Genomic DNA, 21,899 nt, shown 5'->3' on the forward strand with positions numbered 1-21,899 from the left:
AATGTTTTATCCTGCCATTTTTATTTTTTCTCCTTTTATTACTGGTTTTATTATTTGTATTTTAAAACTTTTGTGAACCTTTTATTATTTTGCATTTTAAATTTTGTATGGTTTCTTATTTATTGAATAAAATTTTGTTGAAACCTTATCTGTTCTTATCAGTTTAATATCTGATACGTCCCCTATCTGGGGACCATATATTAAATGGATTTTTGAGAACGGGGGCCGATTTCGAAGCTTGCTTCCGTCGCCCTATGCATTGACCCGATATGGCAGTATCTTCGGGTACAGTGCACCACCCCCTTACAGGGTTAAAAAGAAAGATTCCTACTTTCATTGCTACCTGCTTGCTGGCTAGCCAGCTAGCCAGCCCTGTGGGCCTTGCTGCTGCTGCAGCCAAAAAACAAAAGGTGGTGCTGCTGCTGCTTCTGCTGCTTCTGCTTCTGCTTGTGTCTGGCCCCTGTTGGAGCGTCCAGGCACAGGACTTCTGCTGCTGCTGACTAAATGGCCTCCTTAATTGGATCATTTGAGTAGCCAGCACACCTGTGCAGGTAGGGCATGACATGATAGGCAGCTGCCTTGATAGCGGGTGGGTGCTGAATGTTCCTAATTGACAAAATAAGATTAATGCTTATGAAGAAATATAAAATCTCATCCCTTCCCCAATATCGCGCCACACCCCTACCCCTTAATTCCCTGGTTGAACGTGATGGACATATGTCTTTTTTCGACCGTACTAACTATGTAACTATGTAACATAACATGGGGGGGGGGGGGGGGTCTCCTGGCTGTTCACACAGGTGTGTCATTGCTGTACATTGACCATGCATTGCTTCTGTGGTATTGCAAAGGCAAAGACAAATGCTTCCAGCCATCCATTGCACTAATGGATTGGTCATCAGCTGGCTGTCTATGTCCCGCATCAATATAGACCAAAGTACAGAGGGTTAGGCTATGCTATTGTGCACCTACCTGATGCATCAGAAGGTGCGAGGCCCTTGCTAAATTCTGTGCACAGACTTTGAGATCTATGCTTTAGACTGTATCTAAACCTGCTCCAACATGGACTGACATTCTGGCCTACTTTCAGCCGATGCGACTTGTCTGTCGCTGAACAGTCGCTTTTTATGTATTCAGCACCTATGTATAATGTTGTAAAAATGCTCTAGAAGCTAAAGTCGCAGAAATGTCACACATATTTGGCCTGCAACTTTCTGTGCGACAAATTCAGACAGGAAAAATCAGTATAAATCCTTAGAAAATTATCCCCCAGTGTCTCCATCTGCTGGCGGTATTGAATAAGCATTGCTGCACTGATGGGGTATGCATTAGACGAAAAAAAAGAAGAAAAAGAAGAATAATACGCCCAGAAAAGAGGCGAAAAGGAGAAAAACGTAAAAAAACGTGAAAAAAAAGTAAGAGGAAGAGAAGGGAAAAAAAGGTGGAAATGGGTTTAAAAGTGATTTCGGCGGAGATATATATATATATATATATATATATATATATATATATATATATATATGCGCACACACACACATAGATATAAACGTATTCTCCGTTGAGATATTGCAGCCGCTGCTGTGTCCAGGCCCAGGAGCCTTAGCACTGTGCTGTGATGTCACTCAATACCACTGACATCACTAGGTGTAAACAACATCTCTCCTTTGCTGTGTATGTGACTATGGAGCTGTTTGGTGATGTCGTCTATTACGGCCTTCATAGAAGCAACAGGAGATTGTTGCATCCATCTTGAACCCTCAGAACTACAGTGCTATGATGTCACTCACTTCCACAGGCCTTGCAGAGTGTAAACAACAACAACCCAGCTTTGTTGTGTATGTAACCAAAGGGATTTGTGATGTCACCTAGAACCTTCACAGCAGCGACAGCTTTATGAGGAGCATCAGCACTGCTCTGCCTGAGCAGAACCATCACCGCCATAGGTTGTCAAATAACCCGGATTTAACCCACACAGGTAAGTCCAATGGGGTGCAGGCATGTCCTCTATGCTTACAGCTTCCCGTGGGTGTTGGTTTGATACCGTTTGGGGACAGCCAAGGAGGCATCTGCAGGCAACAAAGGTAGGTGTGTGCTTGTGTGTGTGTTTCCTATGCAGATCCTAAGCCCAGTGTCACATGCAAGTAGGAGGAGTAAGAAGGGTTCCTGGCAAATCCGGGTTATGGATTGCATTTAAAAAGGCCCCGTGGGAGTGCAATGGGCCCCTGTCTTGCTGCTTAGCAATAATGGTATGGGTTTAGGTTCTGCTGTGTGTACTGGTGGTTGACTGCCCCCCAGCCCAGAGTGTGCATGGAAAATTGTCTGGCAGCCTCCCTGACAGCAAGCAGTGATAGTGCCCATGAAGGGGACCTTGTTGGGCCCGCCCCTTTCACGGTTATCGCTTCTCGGCCTTTTGGCTAAGATCAAGTGTAGTATCTGTTCTTATCAGTTTAATATCTGATACGTCCCCTATCTGGGGACCATATATTAAATGGATTTTTGAGAACGGGGGCCGATTTCGAAGCTTGCTTCCGTCGCCCTATGCATTGACCCGATATGGCAGTATCTTCGGGTACAGTGCACCACCCCCTTACAGGGTTAAAAAGAAAGATTCCTACTTTCATTGCTACCTGCTTGCTGGCTAGCCAGCTAGCCAGCCCTGTGGGCCTTGCTGCTGCTGCAGCCAAAAAACAAAAGGTGGTGCTGCTGCTGCTTCTGCTGCTTCTGCTTCTGCTTGTGTCTGGCCCCTGTTGGAGCGTCCAGGCACAGGACTTCTGCTGCTGCTGACTAAATGGCCTCCTTAATTGGATCATTTGAGTAGCCAGCACACCTGTGCAGGTAGGGCATGACATGATAGGCAGCTGCCTTGATAGCGGGTGGGTGCTGAATGTTCCTAATTGACAAAATAAGATTAATGCTTATGAAGAAATATAAAATCTCATCCCTTCCCCAATATCGCGCCACACCCCTACCCCTTAATTCCCTGGTTGAACGTGATGGACATATGTCTTTTTTCGACCGTACTAACTATGTAACTATGTAACATAACATGGGGGGGGGGGGGGTGTCTCCTGGCTGTTCACACAGGTGTGTCATTGCTGTACATTGACCATGCATTGCTTCTGTGGTATTGCAAAGGCAAAGACAAATGCTTCCAGCCATCCATTGCACTAATGGATTGGTCATCAGCTGGCTGTCTATGTCCCGCATCAATATAGACCAAAGTACAGAGGGTTAGGCTATGCTATTGTGCACCTACCTGATGCATCAGAAGGTGCGAGGCCCTTGCTAAATTCTGTGCACAGACTTTGAGATCTATGCTTTAGACTGTATCTAAACCTGCTCCAACATGGACTGACATTCTGGCCTACTTTCAGCCGATGCGACTTGTCTGTCGCTGAACAGTCGCTTTTTATGTATTCAGCACCTATGTATAATGTTGTAAAAATGCTCTAGAAGCTAAAGTCGCAGAAATGTCACACATATTTGGCCTGCAACTTTCTGTGCGACAAATTCAGACAGGAAAAATCAGTATAAATCCTTAGAAAATTATCCCCCAGTGTCTCCATCTGCTGGCGGTATTGAATAAGCATTGCTGCACTGATGGGGTATGCATTAGACGAAAAAAAAGAAGAAAAAGAAGAATAATACGCCCAGAAAAGAGGCGAAAAGGAGAAAAACGTAAAAAAACTTGAAAAAAAAGTAAGAGGAAGAGAAGGGAAAAAAAGGTGGAAATGGGTTTAAAAGTGATTTCGGCGGAGAAATATATATATATATATATATATATATATATATATATATATATATATGCGCACACACACACATAGATATAAACGTATTCTCCGTTGAGATATTGCAGCCGCTGCTGTGTCCAGGCCCAGGAGCCTTAGCACTGTGCTGTGATGTCACTCAATACCACTGACATCACTAGGTGTAAACAACATCTCTCCTTTGCTGTGTATGTGACTATGGAGCTGTTTGGTGATGTCGTCTATTACGGCCTTCATAGAAGCAACAGGAGATTGTTGCATCCATCTTGAACCCTCAGAACTACAGTGCTATGATGTCACTCACTTCCACAGGCCTTGCAGAGTGTAAACAACAACAACCCAGCTTTGTTGTGTATGTAACCAAAGGGATTTGTGATGTCACCTAGAACCTTCACAGCAGCGACAGCTTTATGAGGAGCATCAGCACTGCTCTGCCTGAGCAGAACCATCACCGCCATAGGTTGTCAAATAACCCGGATTTAACCCACACAGGTAAGTCCAATGGGGTGCAGGCATGTCCTCTATGCTTACAGCTTCCCGTGGGTGTTGGTTTGATACCGTTTGGGGACAGCCAAGGAGGCATCTGCAGGCAACAAAGGTAGGTGTGTGCTTGTGTGTGTGTTTCCTATGCAGATCCTAAGCCCAGTGTCACATGCAAGTAGGAGGAGTAAGAAGGGTTCCTGGCAAATCCGGGTTATGGATTGCATTTAAAAAGGCCCCGTGGGAGTGCAATGGGCCCCTGTCTTGCTGCTTAGCAATAATGGTATGGGTTTAGGTTCTGCTGTGTGTACTGGTGGTTGACTGCCCCCCAGCCCAGAGTGTGCATGGAAAATTGTCTGGCAGCCTCCCTGACAGCAAGCAGTGATAGTGCCCATGAAGGGGACCTTGTTGGGCCCGCCCCTTTCACGGTTATCGCTTCTCGGCCTTTTGGCTAAGATCAAGTGTAGTATCTGCATTTGGTCTGGTCGGAAGGTGTCTGTGGTACCCCGCTTCTCGGCCTTGGGGGATTGTCTCTCCTTACGGAGGGACTTCAACCCCTTGCTGCTATTGGGGAGCGGGCTTAGTCCACAGACAACGAGTTGCGATCCCCCTGTCTCTGGGACCTTGTGTCTCAGAAGGCATTTTCGGTACGTTGAGCGTTACCTGTAGCTTCGGAAGCACCTAGGGTACCCCCGACCTCTGCCTTGGGTAAGGGTTCCGCTTTTATAGCGGGATTCCGAGCCCCTGCTGCTATTGGGGAAGGGGCTTAGTCCCTGGGTGTGGAAGATGCCGTTCTCCTGGGCTTTCCCCTCTGGGGAAATGTCGATGCGAAATACCATCCGCATAGAGGTGTCGGAGAGCCATCGTCAGTTGAAGAACCTCCGCTTCATTGCGGAGGTGATTCTTCTTGACTACTTCCGCCTCAATAGGGAGGACATCCTGTGTCTAAATGACCAGGAAAGCCGTGGCCTGTATACCGTCACCTTCACGGCCACGGCGTGTTGCGATAACATCTATGCAACCTTGTCTGGTGCGGACCAGAGGGACGATCGACTCGACGGTCTTTCGTTCCAGTTCCTCTATGGTGAGGAACATATACCGTTGGTGGTGGCTATGCACAGCCCTCATGTGACCACGGAGGATATAGCCACTTTTCTTCAGCGATACTGCGAAGAGGTGCGATTCGCAAACAAAATCTTGAACTCCGTGCGGTTCTGGAACGGCAAGAGGAAGTTCTGGGTCAAGCTCCGTAAGGATCCCGGTGGTATTGGGGGTCTTTGCCATCCGCCCCCAAATTTTGCCATCGGGAGAGTTCGGGGCTTCCTGTTCTATCCTCAAATGCCTATGTATTGCCGAAATTGCTTGAGGTTTGGCCACACCCAGGAGACCTGCGGCGCGGAGCGTGTGATTCGCTGCAATAGGTGTGGCCAAGAAGGTCACATAGCCTCAAGATGTAGCCATACGATAAGGTGCAACCTCTGTGGAGAGGAAAATCACGATTTTAATTCCTGTCCCCATAAAGCAAAAACTACGATGGGTGGGTCAAGGCTGGGCCCACCCAAAGAGGGGACAGGACAAAAGACGTCCTTTTTTAAGATGCCCAAACCCCAGATGGCAGGTACTGATGGGTCCAGGCCCAAGACCTCTGGTGCTCCATCGGGGGGCCCACCGGTGGTAGTGCTAGGGGGAGGCCATGGGGATTCCACGAAGCCCGGGCGGGTGATCGAGTTTACTGCCCGGGAAATTGAAAGACGTCGATCGACTTCCTACCTGGCTCAAGAGCCCGCCGAAACTTCTGAAGGGGGCTCACCTGTGGCGGGTGGCAGCCGACGGGCCTCGGTGGGGGCAGAGGTGGACCCAAAATTGCAGCATAAGCCAGGTACTGGCTTGGCCCAGGGTCGCCCTGCTCCGGACGAAGAGGCCCCGGTGAAAGCCCGCCGGAAGGGGAGCCAGGTGGCCAGGTCTGAGCCTGGTCCTGTTACTCCGCCTATACAGGACAGGGCCAAGAAGACAAGTGGCGCCAAACCAGGGTTTGCTGCCCCGCCAGCAGTGGACCCGGTGGGTAAAACTGGCCATCGTCGATCGATGGGGAAGTTGGAGCAACAGTCCTCAGCAACGCTTGCTGGGGTACAAGCGATGAAAACTTCCCAAGGTAGCGGCAAAGGTTCCGGAAAAGAGGCCTCACAGGCCCCTGTGCAGCAGTTCCAGTCGTCAAAAGATGAAAGAAGACGCAGATCCATCAGCCGGGGGCCAGAGATTACATCGAGTGAGAGCAACACAGAGGATATGGATAGCAGTGTGACATTTAAAAGACAAAGAGAAGAAGAAGAGGAAGACATTCAAAGGAAAGCGGCGTGCCGTAGTTCGGACGAGAGCGAGCTCAGGGTCGGGGCATCATCGATCTCAAGCTCCGACCCTCAGAACATCAAGGAGCTGATGACCCCGCAGGCGGGGGATGACGGTACGCAGCTTATTATTGACTTTGATTCTCCAAGCACGGACTCTCCATAAACTATGCCTATCCCTGTAAAAATTGCCTCACTCAATGTGAGGTCCTTAAAGAGCCCTGATCGCAGGGCTGCTTTATTTTCTTATCTAGAGACATGTGACTTTGACCTTTGCCTGCTACAAGAATGTGGAATCCCTAGTAAAATGGACTATAAAGACTTAAAAGAAGACTGGAAGCTGGGCCCATCCATATGGTCCGGTGCAAATGACTGTCGTTCTGTGGGTGTTGGGCTGCTCTGCCGAGGCCAGTCCTTTTCTATTCATACAGTAACTGAGATTGTGCCTGGCAGAGCTCTTTTAATTCATCTATATTTTAATGGACTTTTAATTTGTGTTTTAAATGTGTATGCCCCTCCTGATAAACAGGAGCGGGCAGAACTATTTGAAATTTTACCACTGTTTTGTGTTGGGTCTTCCCCCCTGCTGGTGGGAGGTGATTTTAACTGCATACGTGATGGGGAACACCGGCAGGGTGGGGATATTAATCGTAAAGACCGCACTTCTTACCTGCTTAAAAATGTTATTGATGATTTTAATTTGAAAGATTGCTGGAAGGATCTCTTGCCGGAGGACCCGGGCGCCACATGGTCCAATGGAAGAGTGAGCTCCAGAATCGATTTTATTTTTTCCTCTAGAGCTTTTAAACCCCTGAAATGCACGCTCGAGCAGAATATCTTCTCTGATCATAAGCTCCTCTTGGTGGGCCTGGAGCTAGAGGGGGAGCAAAAAGCAAAAAGGGGCCTCTGGAGATTAAACACCACACTCCTAGAGGACCCTGAGATAAAAGAGGAGTTTGTGCGGACCTACCAATGCTGGCAATCACAAAGAAAACCCCACGAGCCTATGCTGCACTGGTGGGAGGGCACCAAATCTAAAATCAGATTTTTTTTTATCAAAGCAGGTAAGAAGAAGGCAAAAATGGAAAAACAGTGGTTTTATGTTCTTAACATGCGTTTAAATGTACTTTTTAAATTGAAAGAAGCTGGTATGGATGTAGAAAATGATATTTTAAACCTTAAAACTGAAATAAAACATGCCATAGAAAAGAAAGGGAAACAAATCATTTTTAACTCACATGTGCAGCACCTGGAGGAGGGCGAGAAATGTTCCCGTTTCTTTTTTAAAAAAGTGATGAATAGGAGGGATATCATCCAAAACCTTGAGGGTGAATCCACTCCAAAAGGCATGTTAGATGCAGTTTTTAACTTCTACCAGCTTCTTTTTAATAAGAAAGATCTTAATCCATCCTTTTTAGAACATGTTCTTAATTCCCTTGATTTTAAGCTAGATGTTTTAGACCAGGAGGTTTTATCCCGTGATCTTAACTTAGATGAACTTTTATTTGTTTTTAAAAGTTTTTCTAGTGGGAAGGCCCCTGGGGAAGATGGTTTACCCATCGAATTTTATTTAGCTTTTTGGGATATTTTAAAGGATGATATGGTTTTATTGTATAAAGAAACTTTTATTGTTAATGAACTTCCCCCTTCCTGGAGGAGGGGGATTGTATCATTACTTTTTAAAAAGGGTGAAAAGGATATGCTAAAAAATTGGCGCCCCATCACACTTTTAAATGTCGATTATAAAGTTTTAGCCAAGTTATTAGCTGTCCGTTTTAAACCTTTTATTCATAAATTAATTCACCCAAATCAGGTTTGTGGGGTACCTGGAAGGTCTATAGCTGAATCCCTAAATATTTTAAGAGATGTTTTATGGTATTTTAAGGATAGAAATCAAACTGTAGCAATTTTATCCTTAGACTTTGAAAAAGCCTTTGATAGGGTCTCCCATGAATACCTGTTTTTAGTTCTTAAAAAGATGGCAGTGCCTGAAACGATTTTAAGCCGAATCATGCTTTTATACCGATCCTGTTTTAGTCAAGTCTCTGTTAATGGCTTTTTAACCAGCGGTGTTCCTCTTTTATCAGGTGTCAAACAGGGCTGCCCCCTGTCCCCACTCCTTTTTATTTGCGCAATCGAACCACTGATGGCCCTCCTCAGAAAAGACCGGGTAGTAAGAGGCGTACCGATACCTGGTGGAGGAGGGACCCATCTAAAGGTGTTGGGGTACATGGATGATGTCACCATACTGTGCCCGGACTCTCCATCCATGAGGGGGGCATTGAGGAACACCAGCTATTTCTGCGAGGTCTCTGGTTTTAAGCTAAACACAGATAAATGTGACTGTTTTTATATTGGCTCCTGGGATTCATCCATCACCCCAGGAGTCACAATGCAACAGGATCAAATTAAAGTTTTAGGTATTGTTTTTAACCAGGTCAATGATGGGAGCCCTAACTGGGATTCAGCTATAGCTAAGATGGAGAAGAAGATTTTAATGTGGAATCTTAGAAACCTTACCATGGAGGGGAAGATTTTAATAATAAAGATGGTTTTACTCCCTATTATGCTATACATTGCCATGGTATTTCCTCCATCTATTTTATACATAAAAAAAGTAACTAGAATTGTTTTTACTTTTTTATGGGGTTCAAAAATGGAGAAATTAAAGCGTGATTTTATGTACAAAAGTAAAGATAATGGCGGGAAAGATGTTCCTAACCTTTTTACTTTCTTTTACATAAAGTATTTCTGTTTCTGTTTTAAAATTATTAAATCCGATGGCATTTTTAGCTGCTTTTTAAGGTACGCTGCGGGCATGGTTTTTAAAAGATGGTTGCGCATCCCTCTGAACGCTCCGGTGCTTCTGTGTCCCCCAAAACATTATGTGGTGTTGGAAAAGACAGTCAGGCTCCTAGGTCTCCAAGATTTGGAGCCTGACATACTGGGGGACCAGAGAAAGGTATCAAAGGTCCTCAGGCGGAGTGAGGTTACCCTGGCAGTGTCCAATTTCACACAGGCAAGATCCAAAAAGGTATGGCGGAACGTGTACGGGAAGTTTCTGGCGAATGTACACAGGGATCTTGCCTGGGCAATCGTCCACCAGTGCCTCCCTACTCGTGAGTTCCAGCACAGGCGAGGACTGGTGGCGAGAGCCAAGTGCCCGAGAGATGGCTGCGGAGTGGACGAAACGGTGCTGCACATATTTTGGAACTGCCCTTTTGCACGGGAGCTTTGGAGGAAGGTAGGCCCACTTTTGAAGTGGGCCTGCGGCCTAAAAGATTTTAATCACGAATGTGTCTTTTACGGTCTTTTTAACTGCCCCAATTTTAAACAGCAGATGATCTGCTGGATGATTATTAATTGTTTTAAAAATGCCATCTGGAAAGTTAGGAACATCTTACTTTTTAAACATGATTTTATTGATGTTAAAAACTGTATAAAGCTGGCCCTGAGTGAGATGTACATCTATTACCTAAGAGACAAGAAACAGTTGGGGGCCAGCGAGGCAGCATCCATGTGGTGTCTGCCTCTATGGAACGAAATAACAATATAATCAGTTTTTATGACATTTGTATAATGTTTTATCCTGCCATTTTTATTTTTTCTCCTTTTATTACTGGTTTTATTATTTGTATTTTAAAACTTTTGTGAACCTTTTATTATTTTGCATTTTAAATTTTGTATGGTTTCTTATTTATTGAATAAAATTTTGTTGAAACCTTATCTGTTCTTATCAGTTTAATATCTGATACGTCCCCTATCTGGGGACCATATATTAAATGGATTTTTGAGAACGGGGGCCGATTTCGAAGCTTGCTTCCGTCGCCCTATGCATTGACCCGATATGGCAGTATCTTCGGGTACAGTGCACCACCCCCTTACAGGGTTAAAAAGAAAGATTCCTACTTTCATTGCTACCTGCTTGCTGGCTAGCCAGCTAGCCAGCCCTGTGGGCCTTGCTGCTGCTGCAGCCAAAAAACAAAAGGTGGTGCTGCTGCTGCTTCTGCTGCTTCTGCTTCTGCTTGTGTCTGGCCCCTGTTGGAGCGTCCAGGCACAGGACTTCTGCTGCTGCTGACTAAATGGCCTCCTTAATTGGATCATTTGAGTAGCCAGCACACCTGTGCAGGTAGGGCATGACATGATAGGCAGCTGCCTTGATAGCGGGTGGGTGCTGAATGTTCCTAATTGACAAAATAAGATTAATGCTTATGAAGAAATATAAAATCTCATCCCTTCCCCAATATCGCGCCACACCCCTACCCCTTAATTCCCTGGTTGAACGTGATGGACATATGTCTTTTTTCGACCGTACTAACTATGTAACTATGTAACATAACATGGGGGGGGGGGGGGGGTCTCCTGGCTGTTCACACAGGTGTGTCATTGCTGTACATTGACCATGCATTGCTTCTGTGGTATTGCAAAGGCAAAGACAAATGCTTCCAGCCATCCATTGCACTAATGGATTGGTCATCAGCTGGCTGTCTATGTCCCGCATCAATATAGACCAAAGTACAGAGGGTTAGGCTATGCTATTGTGCACCTACCTGATGCATCAGAAGGTGCGAGGCCCTTGCTAAATTCTGTGCACAGACTTTGAGATCTATGCTTTAGACTGTATCTAAACCTGCTCCAACATGGACTGACATTCTGGCCTACTTTCAGCCGATGCGACTTGTCTGTCGCTGAACAGTCGCTTTTTATGTATTCAGCACCTATGTATAATGTTGTAAAAATGCTCTAGAAGCTAAAGTCGCAGAAATGTCACACATATTTGGCCTGCAACTTTCTGTGCGACAAATTCAGACAGGAAAAATCAGTATAAATCCTTAGAAAATTATCCCCCAGTGTCTCCATCTGCTGGCGGTATTGAATAAGCATTGCTGCACTGATGGGGTATGCATTAGACGAAAAAAAAGAAGAAAAAGAAGAATAATACGCCCAGAAAAGAGGCGAAAAGGAGAAAAACGTAAAAAAACGTGAAAAAAAAGTAAGAGGAAGAGAAGGGAAAAAAAGGTGGAAATGGGTTTAAAAGTGATTTCGGCGGAGAAATATATATATATATATATATATATATATATATATATATATATATATATGCGCACACACACACATAGATATAAACGTATTCTCCGTTGAGATATTGCAGCCGCTGCTGTGTCCAGGCCCAGGAGCCTTAGCACTGTGCTGTGATGTCACTCAATACCACTGACATCACTAGGTGTAAACAACATCTCTCCTTTGCTGTGTATGTGACTATGGAGCTGTTTGGTGATGTCGTCTATTACGGCCTTCATAGAAGCAACAGGAGATTGTTGCATCCATCTTGAACCCTCAGAACTACAGTGCTATGATGTCACTCACTTCCACAGGCCTTGCAGAGTGTAAACAACAACAACCCAGCTTTGTTGTGTATGTAACCAAAGGGATTTGTGATGTCACCTAGAACCTTCACAGCAGCGACAGCTTTATGAGGAGCATCAGCACTGCTCTGCCTGAGCAGAACCATCACCGCCATAGGTTGTCAAATAACCCGGATTTAACCCACACAGGTAAGTCCAATGGGGTGCAGGCATGTCCTCTATGCTTACAGCTTCCCGTGGGTGTTGGTTTGATACCGTTTGGGGACAGCCAAGGAGGCATCTGCAGGCAACAAAGGTAGGTGTGTGCTTGTGTGTGTGTTTCCTATGCAGATCCTAAGCCCAGTGTCACATGCAAGTAGGAGGAGTAAGAAGGGTTCCTGGCAAATCCGGGTTATGGATTGCATTTAAAAAGGCCCCGTGGGAGTGCAATGGGCCCCTGTCTTGCTGCTTAGCAATAATGGTATGGGTTTAGGTTCTGCTGTGTGTACTGGTGGTTGACTGCCCCCCAGCCCAGAGTGTGCATGGAAAATTGTCTGGCAGCCTCCCTGACAGCAAGCAGTGATAGTGCCCATGAAGGGGACCTTGTTGGGCCCGCCCCTTTCACGGTTATCGCTTCTCGGCCTTTTGGCTAAGATCAAGTGTAGTATCTGTTCTTATCAGTTTAATATCTGATACGTCCCCTATCTGGGGACCATATATTAAATGGATTTTTGAGAACGGGGGCCGATTTCGAAGCTTGCTTCCGTCGCCCTATGCATTGACCCGATATGGCAGTATCTTCGGGTACAGTGCACCACCCCCTTACAGGGTTAAAAAGAAAGATTCCTACTTTCATTGCTACCTGCTTGCTGGCTAGCCAGCTAGCCAGCCCTGTGGGCCTTGCTGCTGCTGCAGCCAAAAAACAAAAGGTGGTGCTGCTGCTGCTTCTGCTGCTTCTGCTTCTGCTTGTGTCTGGCCCCTGTTGGAGCGTCCAGGCACAGGACTTCTGCTGCTGCTGACTAAATGGCCTCCTTAATTGGATCATTTGAGTAGCCAGCACACCTGTGCAGGTAGGGCATGACATGATAGGCAGCTGCCTTGATAGCGGGTGGGTGCTGAATGTTCCTAATTGACAAAATAAGATTAATGCTTATGAAGAAATATAAAATCTCATCCCTTCCCCAATATCGCGCCACACCCCTACCCCTTAATTCCCTGGTTGAACGTGATGGACATATGTCTTTTTTCGACCGTACTAACTATGTAACTATGTAACATAACATGGGGGGGGGGGGGGGGGGGTCTCCTGGCTGTTCACACAGGTGTGTCATTGCTGTACATTGACCATGCATTGCTTCTGTGGTATTGCAAAGGCAAAGACAAATGCTTCCAGCCATCCATTGCACTAATGGATTGGTCATCAGCTGGCTGTCTATGTCCCGCATCAATATAGACCAAAGTACAGAGGGTTAGGCTATGCTATTGTGCACCTACCTGATGCATCAGAAGGTGCGAGGCCCTTGCTAAATTCTGTGCACAGACTTTGAGATCTATGCTTTAGACTGTATCTAAACCTGCTCCAACATGGACTGACATTCTGGCCTACTTTCAGCCGATGCGACTTGTCTGTCGCTGAACAGTCGCTTTTTATGTATTCAGCACCTATGTATAATGTTGTAAAAATGCTCTAGAAGCTAAAGTCGCAGAAATGTCACACATATTTGGCCTGCAACTTTCTGTGCGACAAATTCAGACAGGAAAAATCAGTATAAATCCTTAGAAAATTATCCCCCAGTGTCTCCATCTGCTGGCGGTATTGAATAAGCATTGCTGCACTGATGGGGTATGCATTAGACGAAAAAAAAGAAGAAAAAGAAGAATAATACGCCCAGAAAAGAGGCGAAAAGGAGAAAAACGTAAAAAAACGTGAAAAAAAAGTAAGAGGAAGAGAAGGGAAAAAAAGGTGGAAATGGGTTTAAAAGTGATTTCGGCGGATTAATATATATATATATATATATATATATGCGCACACACACACATAGATATAAACGTATTCTCCGTTGAGATATTGCAGCCGCTGCTGTGTCCAGGCCCAGGAGCCTTAGCACTGTGCTGTGATGTCACTCAATACCACTGACATCACTAGGTGTAAACAACATCTCTCCTTTGCTGTGTATGTGACTATGGAGCTGTTTGGTGATGTTGTCTATTACGGCCTTCATAGAAGCAACAGGAGATTGTTGCATCCATCTTGAACCCTCAGAACTACAGTGCTATGATGTCACTCACTTCCACAGGCCTTGCAGAGTGTAAACAACAACAACCCAGCTTTGTTGTGTATGTAACCAAAGGGATTTGTGATGTCACCTAGAACCTTCACAGCAGCGACAGCTTTATGAGGAGCATCAGCACTGCTCTGCCTGAGCAGAACCATCACCGCCATAGGTTGTCAAATAACCCGGATTTAACCCACACAGGTAAGTCCAATGGGGTGCAGGCATGTCCTCTATGCTTACAGCTTCCCGTGGGTGTTGGTTTGATACCGTTTGGGGACAGCCAAGGAGGCATCTGCAGGCAACAAAGGTAGGTGTGTGCTTGTGTGTGTGTTTCCTATGCAGATCCTAAGCCCAGTGTCACATGCAAGTAGGAGGAGTAAGAAGGGTTCCTGGCAAATCCGGGTTATGGATTGCATTTAAAAAGGCCCCGTGGGAGTGCAATGGGCCCCTGTCTTGCTGCTTAGCAATAATGGTATGGGTTTAGGTTCTGCTGTGTGTACTGGTGGTTGACTGCCCCCCAGCCCAGAGTGTGCATGGAAAATTGTCTGGCAGCCTCCCTGACAGCAAGCAGTGATAGTGCCCATGAAGGGGACCTTGTTGGGCCCGCCCCTTTCACGGTTATCGCTTCTCGGCCTTTTGGCTAAGATCAAGTGTAGTATCTGTTCTTATCAGTTTAATATCTGATACGTCCCCTATCTGGGGACCATATATTAAATGGATTTTTGAGAACGGGGGCCGATTTCGAAGCTTGCTTCCGTCGCCCTATGCATTGACCCGATATGGCAGTATCTTCGGGTACAGTGCACCACCCCCTTACAGGGTTAAAAAGAAAGATTCCTACTTTCATTGCTACCTGCTTGCTGGCTAGCCAGCTAGCCAGCCCTGTGGGCCTTGCTGCTGCTGCAGCCAAAAAACAAAAGGTGGTGCTGCTGCTGCTTCTGCTGCTTCTGCTTCTGCTTGTGTCTGGCCCCTGTTGGAGCGTCCAGGCACAGGACTTCTGCTGCTGCTGACTAAATGGCCTCCTTAATTGGATCATTTGAGTAGCCAGCACACCTGTGCAGGTAGGGCATGACATGATAGGCAGCTGCCTTGATAGCGGGTGGGTGCTGAATGTTCCTAATTGACAAAATAAGATTAATGCTTATGAAGAAATATAAAATCTCATCCCTTCCCCAATATCGCGCCACACCCCTACCCCTTAATTCCCTGGTTGAACGTGATGGACATATGTCTTTTTTCGACCGTACTAACTATGTAACTATGTAACATAACATGGGGGGGGGGGGGGGGGGTGTCTCCTGGCTGTTCACACAGGTGTGTCATTGCTGTACATTGACCATGCATTGCTTCTGTGGTATTGCAAAGGCAAAGACAAATGCTTCCAGCCATCCATTGCACTAATGGATTGGTCATCAGCTGGCTGTCTATGTCCCGCATCAATATAGACCAAAGTACAGAGGGTTAGGCTATGCTATTGTGCACCTACCTGATGCATCAGAAGGTGCGAGGCCCTTGCTAAATTCTGTGCACAGACTTTGAGATCTATGCTTTAGACTGTATCTAAACCTGCTCCAACATGGACTGACATTCTGGCCTACTTTCAGCCGATGCGACTTGTCTGTCGCTGAACAGTCGCTTTTTATGTATTCAGCACCTATGTATAATGTTGTAAAAATGCTCTAGAAGCTAAAGTCGCAGAAATGTCACACATATTTGGCCTGCAACTTTCTGTGCGACAAATTCAGACAGGAAAAATCAGTATAAATCCTTAGAAAATTATCCCCCAGTGTCTCCATCTGCTGGCGGTATTGAATAAGCATTGCTGCACTGATGGGGTATGCATTAGACGAAAAAAAAGAAGAAAAAGAAGAATAATACGCCCAGAAAAGAGGCGAAAAGGAGAAAAACGTAAAAAAACTTGAAAAAAAAGTAAGAGGAAGAGAAGGGAAAAAAAGGTGGAAATGGGTTTAAAAGTGATTTCGGCGGAGAAATATATATATATATATATATATATATATATATATATATATATATATATATATATATGCGCACACACACACATAGATATAAACGTATTCTCCGTTGAGATATTGCAGCCGCTGCTGTGTCCAGGCCCAGGAGCCTTAGCACTGTGCTGTGATGTCACTCAATACCACTGACATCACTAGGTGTAAACAACATCTCTCCTTTGCTGTGTATGTGACTATGGAGCTGTTTGGTGATGTCGTCTATTACGGCCTTCATAGAAGCAACAGGAGATTGTTGCATCCATCTTGAACCCTCAGAACTACAGTGCTATGATGTCACTCACTTCCACAGGCCTTGCAGAGTGTAAACAACAACAACCCAGCTTTGTTGTGTATGTAACCAAAGGGATTTGTGATGTCACCTAGAACCTTCACAGCAGCGACAGCTTTATGAGGAGCATCAGCACTGCTCTGCCTGAGCAGAACCATCACCGCCATAGGTTGTCAAATAACCCGGATTTAACCCACACAGGTAAGTCCAATGGGGTGCAGGCATGTCCTCTATGCTTACAGCTTCCCGTGGGTGTTGGTTTGATACCGTTTGGGGACAGCCAAGGAGGCATCTGCAGGCAACAAAGGTAGGTGTGTGCTTGTGTGTGTGTTTCCTATGCAGATCCTAAGCCCAGTGTCACATGCAAGTAGGAGGAGTAAGAAGGGTTCCTGGCAAATCCGGGTTATGGATTGCATTTAAAAAGGCCCCGTGGGAGTGCAATGGGCCCCTGTCTTGCTGCTTAGCAATAATGGTATGGGTTTAGGTTCTGCTGTGTGTACTGGTGGTTGACTGCCCCCCAGCCCAGAGTGTGCATGGAAAATTGTCTGGCAGCCTCCCTGACAGCAAGCAGTGATAGTGCCCATGAAGGGGACCTTGTTGGGCCCGCCCCTTTCACGGTTATCGCTTCTCGGCCTTTTGGCTAAGATCAAGTGTAGTATCTGTTCTTATCAGTTTAATATCTGATACGTCCCCTATCTGGGGACCATATATTAAATGGATTTTTGAGAACGGGGGCCGATTTCGAAGCTTGCTTCCGTCGCCCTATGCATTGACCCGATATGGCAGTATCTTCGGGTACAGTGCACCACCCCCTTACAGGGTTAAAAAGAAAGATTCCTACTTTCATTGCTACCTGCTTGCTGGCTAGCCAGCTAGCCAGCCCTGTGGGCCTTGCTGCTGCTGCAGCCAAAAAACAAAAGGTGGTGCTGCTGCTGCTTCTGCTGCTTCTGCTTCTGCTTGTGTCTGGCCCCTGTTGGAGCGTCCAGGCACAGGACTTCTGCTGGCTGACTAAATGGCCTCCTTAATTGGATCATTTGAGTAGCCAGCACACCTGTGCAGGTAGGGCATGACATGATAGGCAGCTGCCTTGATAGCGGGTGGGTGCTGAATGTTCCTAATTGACAAAATAAGATTAATGCTTATGAAGAAATATAAAATCTCATCCCTTCCCCAATATCGCGCCACACCCCTACCCCTTAATTCCCTGGTTGAACGTGATGGACATATGTCTTTTTTCGACCGTACTAACTATGTAACTATGTAACATAACATGGGGGGGGGGGGGGGGGTCTCCTGGCTGTTCACACAGGTGTGTCATTGCTGTACATTGACCATGCATTGCTTCTGTGGTATTGCAAAGGCAAAGACAAATGCTTCCAGCCATCCATTGCACTAATGGATTGGTCATCAGCTGGCTGTCTATGTCCCGCATCAATATAGACCAAAGTACAGAGGGTTAGGCTATGCTATTGTGCACCTACCTGATGCATCAGAAGGTGCGAGGCCCTTGCTAAATTCTGTGCACAGACTTTGAGATCTATGCTTTAGACTGTATCTAAACCTGCTCCAACATGGACTGACATTCTGGCCTACTTTCAGCCGATGCGACTTGTCTGTCGCTGAACAGTCGCTTTTTATGTATTCAGCACCTATGTATAATGTTGTAAAAATGCTCTAGAAGCTAAAGTCGCAGAAATGTCACACATATTTGGCCTGCAACTTTCTGTGCGACAAATTCAGACAGGAAAAATCAGTATAAATCCTTAGAAAATTATCCCCCAGTGTCTCCATCTGCTGGCGGTATTGAATAAGCATTGCTGCACTGATGGGGTATGCATTAGACGAAAAAAAAGAAGAAAAAGAAGAATAATACGCCCAGAAAAGAGGCGAAAAGGAGAAAAACGTAAAAAAACGTGAAAAAAAAGTAAGAGGAAGAGAAGGGAAAAAAAGGTGGAAATGGGTTTAAAAGTGATTTCGGCGGAGAAATATATATATATATATATATATATATATATATATATATATATATATGCGCACACACACACATAGATATAAACGTATTCTCCGTTGAGATATTGCAGCCGCTGCTGTGTCCAGGCCCAGGAGCCTTAGCACTGTGCTGTGATGTCACTCAATACCACTGACATCACTAGGTGTAAACAACATCTCTCCTTTGCTGTGTATGTGACTATGGAGCTGTTTGGTGATGTCGTCTATTACGGCCTTCATAGAAGCAACAGGAGATTGTTGCATCCATCTTGAACCCTCAGAACTACAGTGCTATGATGTCACTCACTTCCACAGGCCTTGCAGAGTGTAAACAACAACAACCCAGCTTTGTTGTGTATGTAACCATAGGGATTTGTGATGTCACCTAGAACCTTCACAGCAGCGACAGCTTTATGAGGAGCATCAGCACTGCTCTGCCTGAGCAGAACCATCACCGCCATAGGTTGTCAAATAACCCGGATTTAACCCACACAGGTAAGTCCAATGGGGTGCAGGCATGTCCTCTATGCTTACAGCTTCCCGTGGGTGTTGGTTTGATACCGTTTGGGGACAGCCAAGGAGGCATCTGCAGGCAACAAAGGTAGGTGTGTGCTTGTGTGTGTGTTTCCTATGCAGATCCTAAGCCCAGTGTCACATGCAAGTAGGAGGAGTAAGAAGGGTTCCTGGCAAATCCGGGTTATGGATTGCATTTAAAAAGGCCCCGTGGGAGTGCAATGGGCCCCTGTCTTGCTGCTTAGCAATAATGGTATGGGTTTAGGTTCTGCTGTGTGTACTGGTGGTTGACTGCCCCCCAGCCCAGAGTGTGCATGGAAAATTGTCTGGCAGCCTCCCTGACAGCAAGCAGTGATAGTGCCCATGAAGGGGACCTTGTTGGGCCCGCCCCTTTCACGGTTATCGCTTCTCGGCCTTTTGGCTAAGATCAAGTGTAGTATCTGTTCTTATCAGTTTAATATCTGATACGTCCCCTATCTGGGGACCATATATTAAATGGATTTTTGAGAACGGGGGCCGATTTCGAAGCTTGCTTCCGTCGCCCTATGCATTGACCCGATATGGCAGTATCTTCGGGTACAGTGCACCACCCCCTTACAGGGTTAAAAAGAAAGATTCCTACTTTCATTGCTACCTGCTTGCTGGCTAGCCAGCTAGCCAGCCCTGTGGGCCTTGCTGCTGCTGCAGCCAAAAAACAAAAGGTGGTGCTGCTGCTGCTTCTGCTGCTTCTGCTTCTGCTTGTGTCTGGCCCCTGTTGGAGCGTCCAGGCACAGGACTTCTGCTGCTGCTGACTAAATGGCCTCCTTAATTGGATCATTTGAGTAGCCAGCACACCTGTGCAGGTAGGGCATGACATGATAGGCAGCTGCCTTGATAGCGGGTGGGTGCTGAATGTTCCTAATTGACAAAATAAGATTAATGCTTATGAAGAAATATAAAATCTCATCCCTTCCCCAATATCGCGCCACACCCCTACCCCTTAATTCCCTGGTTGAACGTGATGGACATATGTCTTTTTTCGACCGTACTAACTATGTAACTATGTAACATAACATGGGGGGGGGGGGGGGGGGTCTCCTGGCTGTTCACACAGGTGTGTCATTGCTGTACATTGACCATGCATTGCTTCTGTGGTATTGCAAAGGCAAAGACAAATGCTTCCAGCCATCCATTGCACTAATGGATTGGTCATCAGCTGGCTGTCTATGTCCCGCATCAATATAGACCAAAGTACAGAGGGTTAGGCTATGCTATTGTGCACCTACCTGATGCATCAGAAGGTGCGAGGCCCTTGCTAAATTCTGTGCACAGACTTTGAGATCTATGCTTTAGACTGTATCTAAACCTGCTCCAACATGGACTGACATTCTGGCCTACTTTCAGCCGATGCGACTTGTCTGTCGCTGAACAGTCGCTTTTTATGTATTCAGCACCTATGTATAATGTTGTAAAAATGCTCTAGAAGCTAAAGTCGCAGAAATGTCACACATATTTGGCCTGCAACTTTCTGTGCGACAAATTCAGACAGGAAAAATCTGTATAAATCCTTAGAAAATTATCCCCCAGTGTCTCCATCTGCTGGCGGTATTGAATAAGCATTGCTGCACTGATGGGGTATGCATTAGACGAAAAAAAAGAAGAAAAAGAAGAATAATACGCCCAGAAAAGAGGCGAAAAGGAGAAAAACGTAAAAAAACGTGAAAAAAAAGTAAGAGGAAGAGAAGGGAAAAAAAGGTGGAAATGGGTTTAAAAGTGATTTCGGCGGAGAAATATATATATATATATATATATATATATATATATATATATATATATGCGCACACACACACATAGATATAAACGTATTCTCCGTTGAGATATTGCAGCCGCTGCTGTGTCCAGGCCCAGGAGCCTTAGCACTGTGCTGTGATGTCACTCAATACCACTGACATCACTAGGTGTAAACAACATCTCTCCTTTGCTGTTTTGCTGTGTATGTGACTATGGAGCTGTTTGGTGATGTCGTCTATTACGGCCTTCATAGAAGCAACAGGAGATTGTTGCATCCATCTTGAACCCTCAGAACTACAGTGCTATGATGTCACTCACTTCCACAGGCCTTGCAGAGTGTAAACAACAACAACCCAGCTTTGTTGTGTATGTAACCAAAGGGATTTGTGATGTCACCTAGAACCTTCACAGCAGCGACAGCTTTATGAGGAGCATCAGCACTGCTCTGCCTGAGCAGAACCATCACCGCCATAGGTTGTCAAATAACCCGGATTTAACCCACACAGGTAAGTCCAATGGGGTGCAGGCATGTCCTCTATGCTTACAGCTTCCCGTGGGTGTTGGTTTGATACCGTTTGGGGACAGCCAAGGAGGCATCTGCAGGCAACAAAGGTAGGTGTGTGCTTGTGTGTGTGTTTCCTATGCAGATCCTAAGCCCAGTGTCACATGCAAGTAGGAGGAGTAAGAAGGGTTCCTGGCAAATCCGGGTTATGGATTGCATTTAAAAAGGCCCCGTGGGAGTGCAATGGGCCCCTGTCTTGCTGCTTAGCAATAATGGTATGGGTTTAGGTTCTGCTGTGTGTACTGGTGGTTGACTGCCCCCCAGCCCAGAGTGTGCATGGAAAATTGTCTGGCAGCCTCCCTGACAGCAAGCAGTGATAGTGCCCATGAAGGGGACCTTGTTGGGCCCGCCCCTTTCACGGTTATCGCTTCTCGGCCTTTTGGCTAAGATCAAGTGTAGTATCTGTTCTTATCAGTTTAATATCTGATACGTCCCCTATCTGGGGACCATATATTAAATGGATTTTTGAGAACGGGGGCCGATTTCGAAGCTTGCTTCCGTCGCCCTATGCATTGACCCGATATGGCAGTATCTTCGGGTACAGTGCACCACCC

General features: G+C 45.9%; 8 non-coding genes and 1 pseudogene across 8 annotated transcripts; all 9 read left to right on the forward strand.

Annotated features, from left to right (window-relative positions):
* Positions 1-107: 107 nt before the first annotated feature.
* Positions 108-301, forward strand: LOC130351814 (U2 spliceosomal RNA). Its single transcript, XR_008888360.1, has one exon. It is a non-coding gene; the product is annotated as a U2 spliceosomal RNA (small nuclear RNA).
* Positions 302-2,394: 2,093 nt separating this feature from the next.
* On the forward strand, positions 2,395-2,585 carry LOC130351788 (U2 spliceosomal RNA). Its single transcript, XR_008888339.1, has one exon. It is a non-coding gene; the product is annotated as a U2 spliceosomal RNA (small nuclear RNA).
* Positions 2,586-4,678: 2,093 nt separating this feature from the next.
* Positions 4,679-4,896, forward strand: LOC130351828 (U2 spliceosomal RNA; annotated as a pseudogene).
* Positions 4,897-10,277: 5,381 nt separating this feature from the next.
* On the forward strand, positions 10,278-10,471 carry LOC130351815 (U2 spliceosomal RNA). The gene has a single exon (XR_008888361.1). It is a non-coding gene; the product is annotated as a U2 spliceosomal RNA (small nuclear RNA).
* Positions 10,472-12,566: 2,095 nt separating this feature from the next.
* On the forward strand, positions 12,567-12,757 carry LOC130351789 (U2 spliceosomal RNA). The gene has a single exon (XR_008888340.1). It is a non-coding gene; the product is annotated as a U2 spliceosomal RNA (small nuclear RNA).
* A 2,076-nt stretch (positions 12,758-14,833) lies between these two features.
* Positions 14,834-15,024, forward strand: LOC130351790 (U2 spliceosomal RNA). The gene has a single exon (XR_008888341.1). It is a non-coding gene; the product is annotated as a U2 spliceosomal RNA (small nuclear RNA).
* A 2,107-nt stretch (positions 15,025-17,131) lies between these two features.
* LOC130351792 (U2 spliceosomal RNA) lies at positions 17,132-17,322 on the forward strand. The gene has a single exon (XR_008888342.1). It is a non-coding gene; the product is annotated as a U2 spliceosomal RNA (small nuclear RNA).
* A 2,092-nt stretch (positions 17,323-19,414) lies between these two features.
* On the forward strand, positions 19,415-19,605 carry LOC130351794 (U2 spliceosomal RNA). The gene has a single exon (XR_008888344.1). It is a non-coding gene; the product is annotated as a U2 spliceosomal RNA (small nuclear RNA).
* Positions 19,606-21,708: 2,103 nt separating this feature from the next.
* On the forward strand, positions 21,709-21,899 carry LOC130351795 (U2 spliceosomal RNA). Its single transcript, XR_008888345.1, has one exon. It is a non-coding gene; the product is annotated as a U2 spliceosomal RNA (small nuclear RNA).

The sequence above is a fragment of the Hyla sarda genome, unplaced genomic scaffold (genome assembly GCF_029499605.1).
Source record: "Hyla sarda isolate aHylSar1 unplaced genomic scaffold, aHylSar1.hap1 scaffold_998, whole genome shotgun sequence".
In the NCBI taxonomy this organism is placed as follows: Eukaryota; Metazoa; Chordata; class Amphibia; order Anura; family Hylidae; genus Hyla; species Hyla sarda.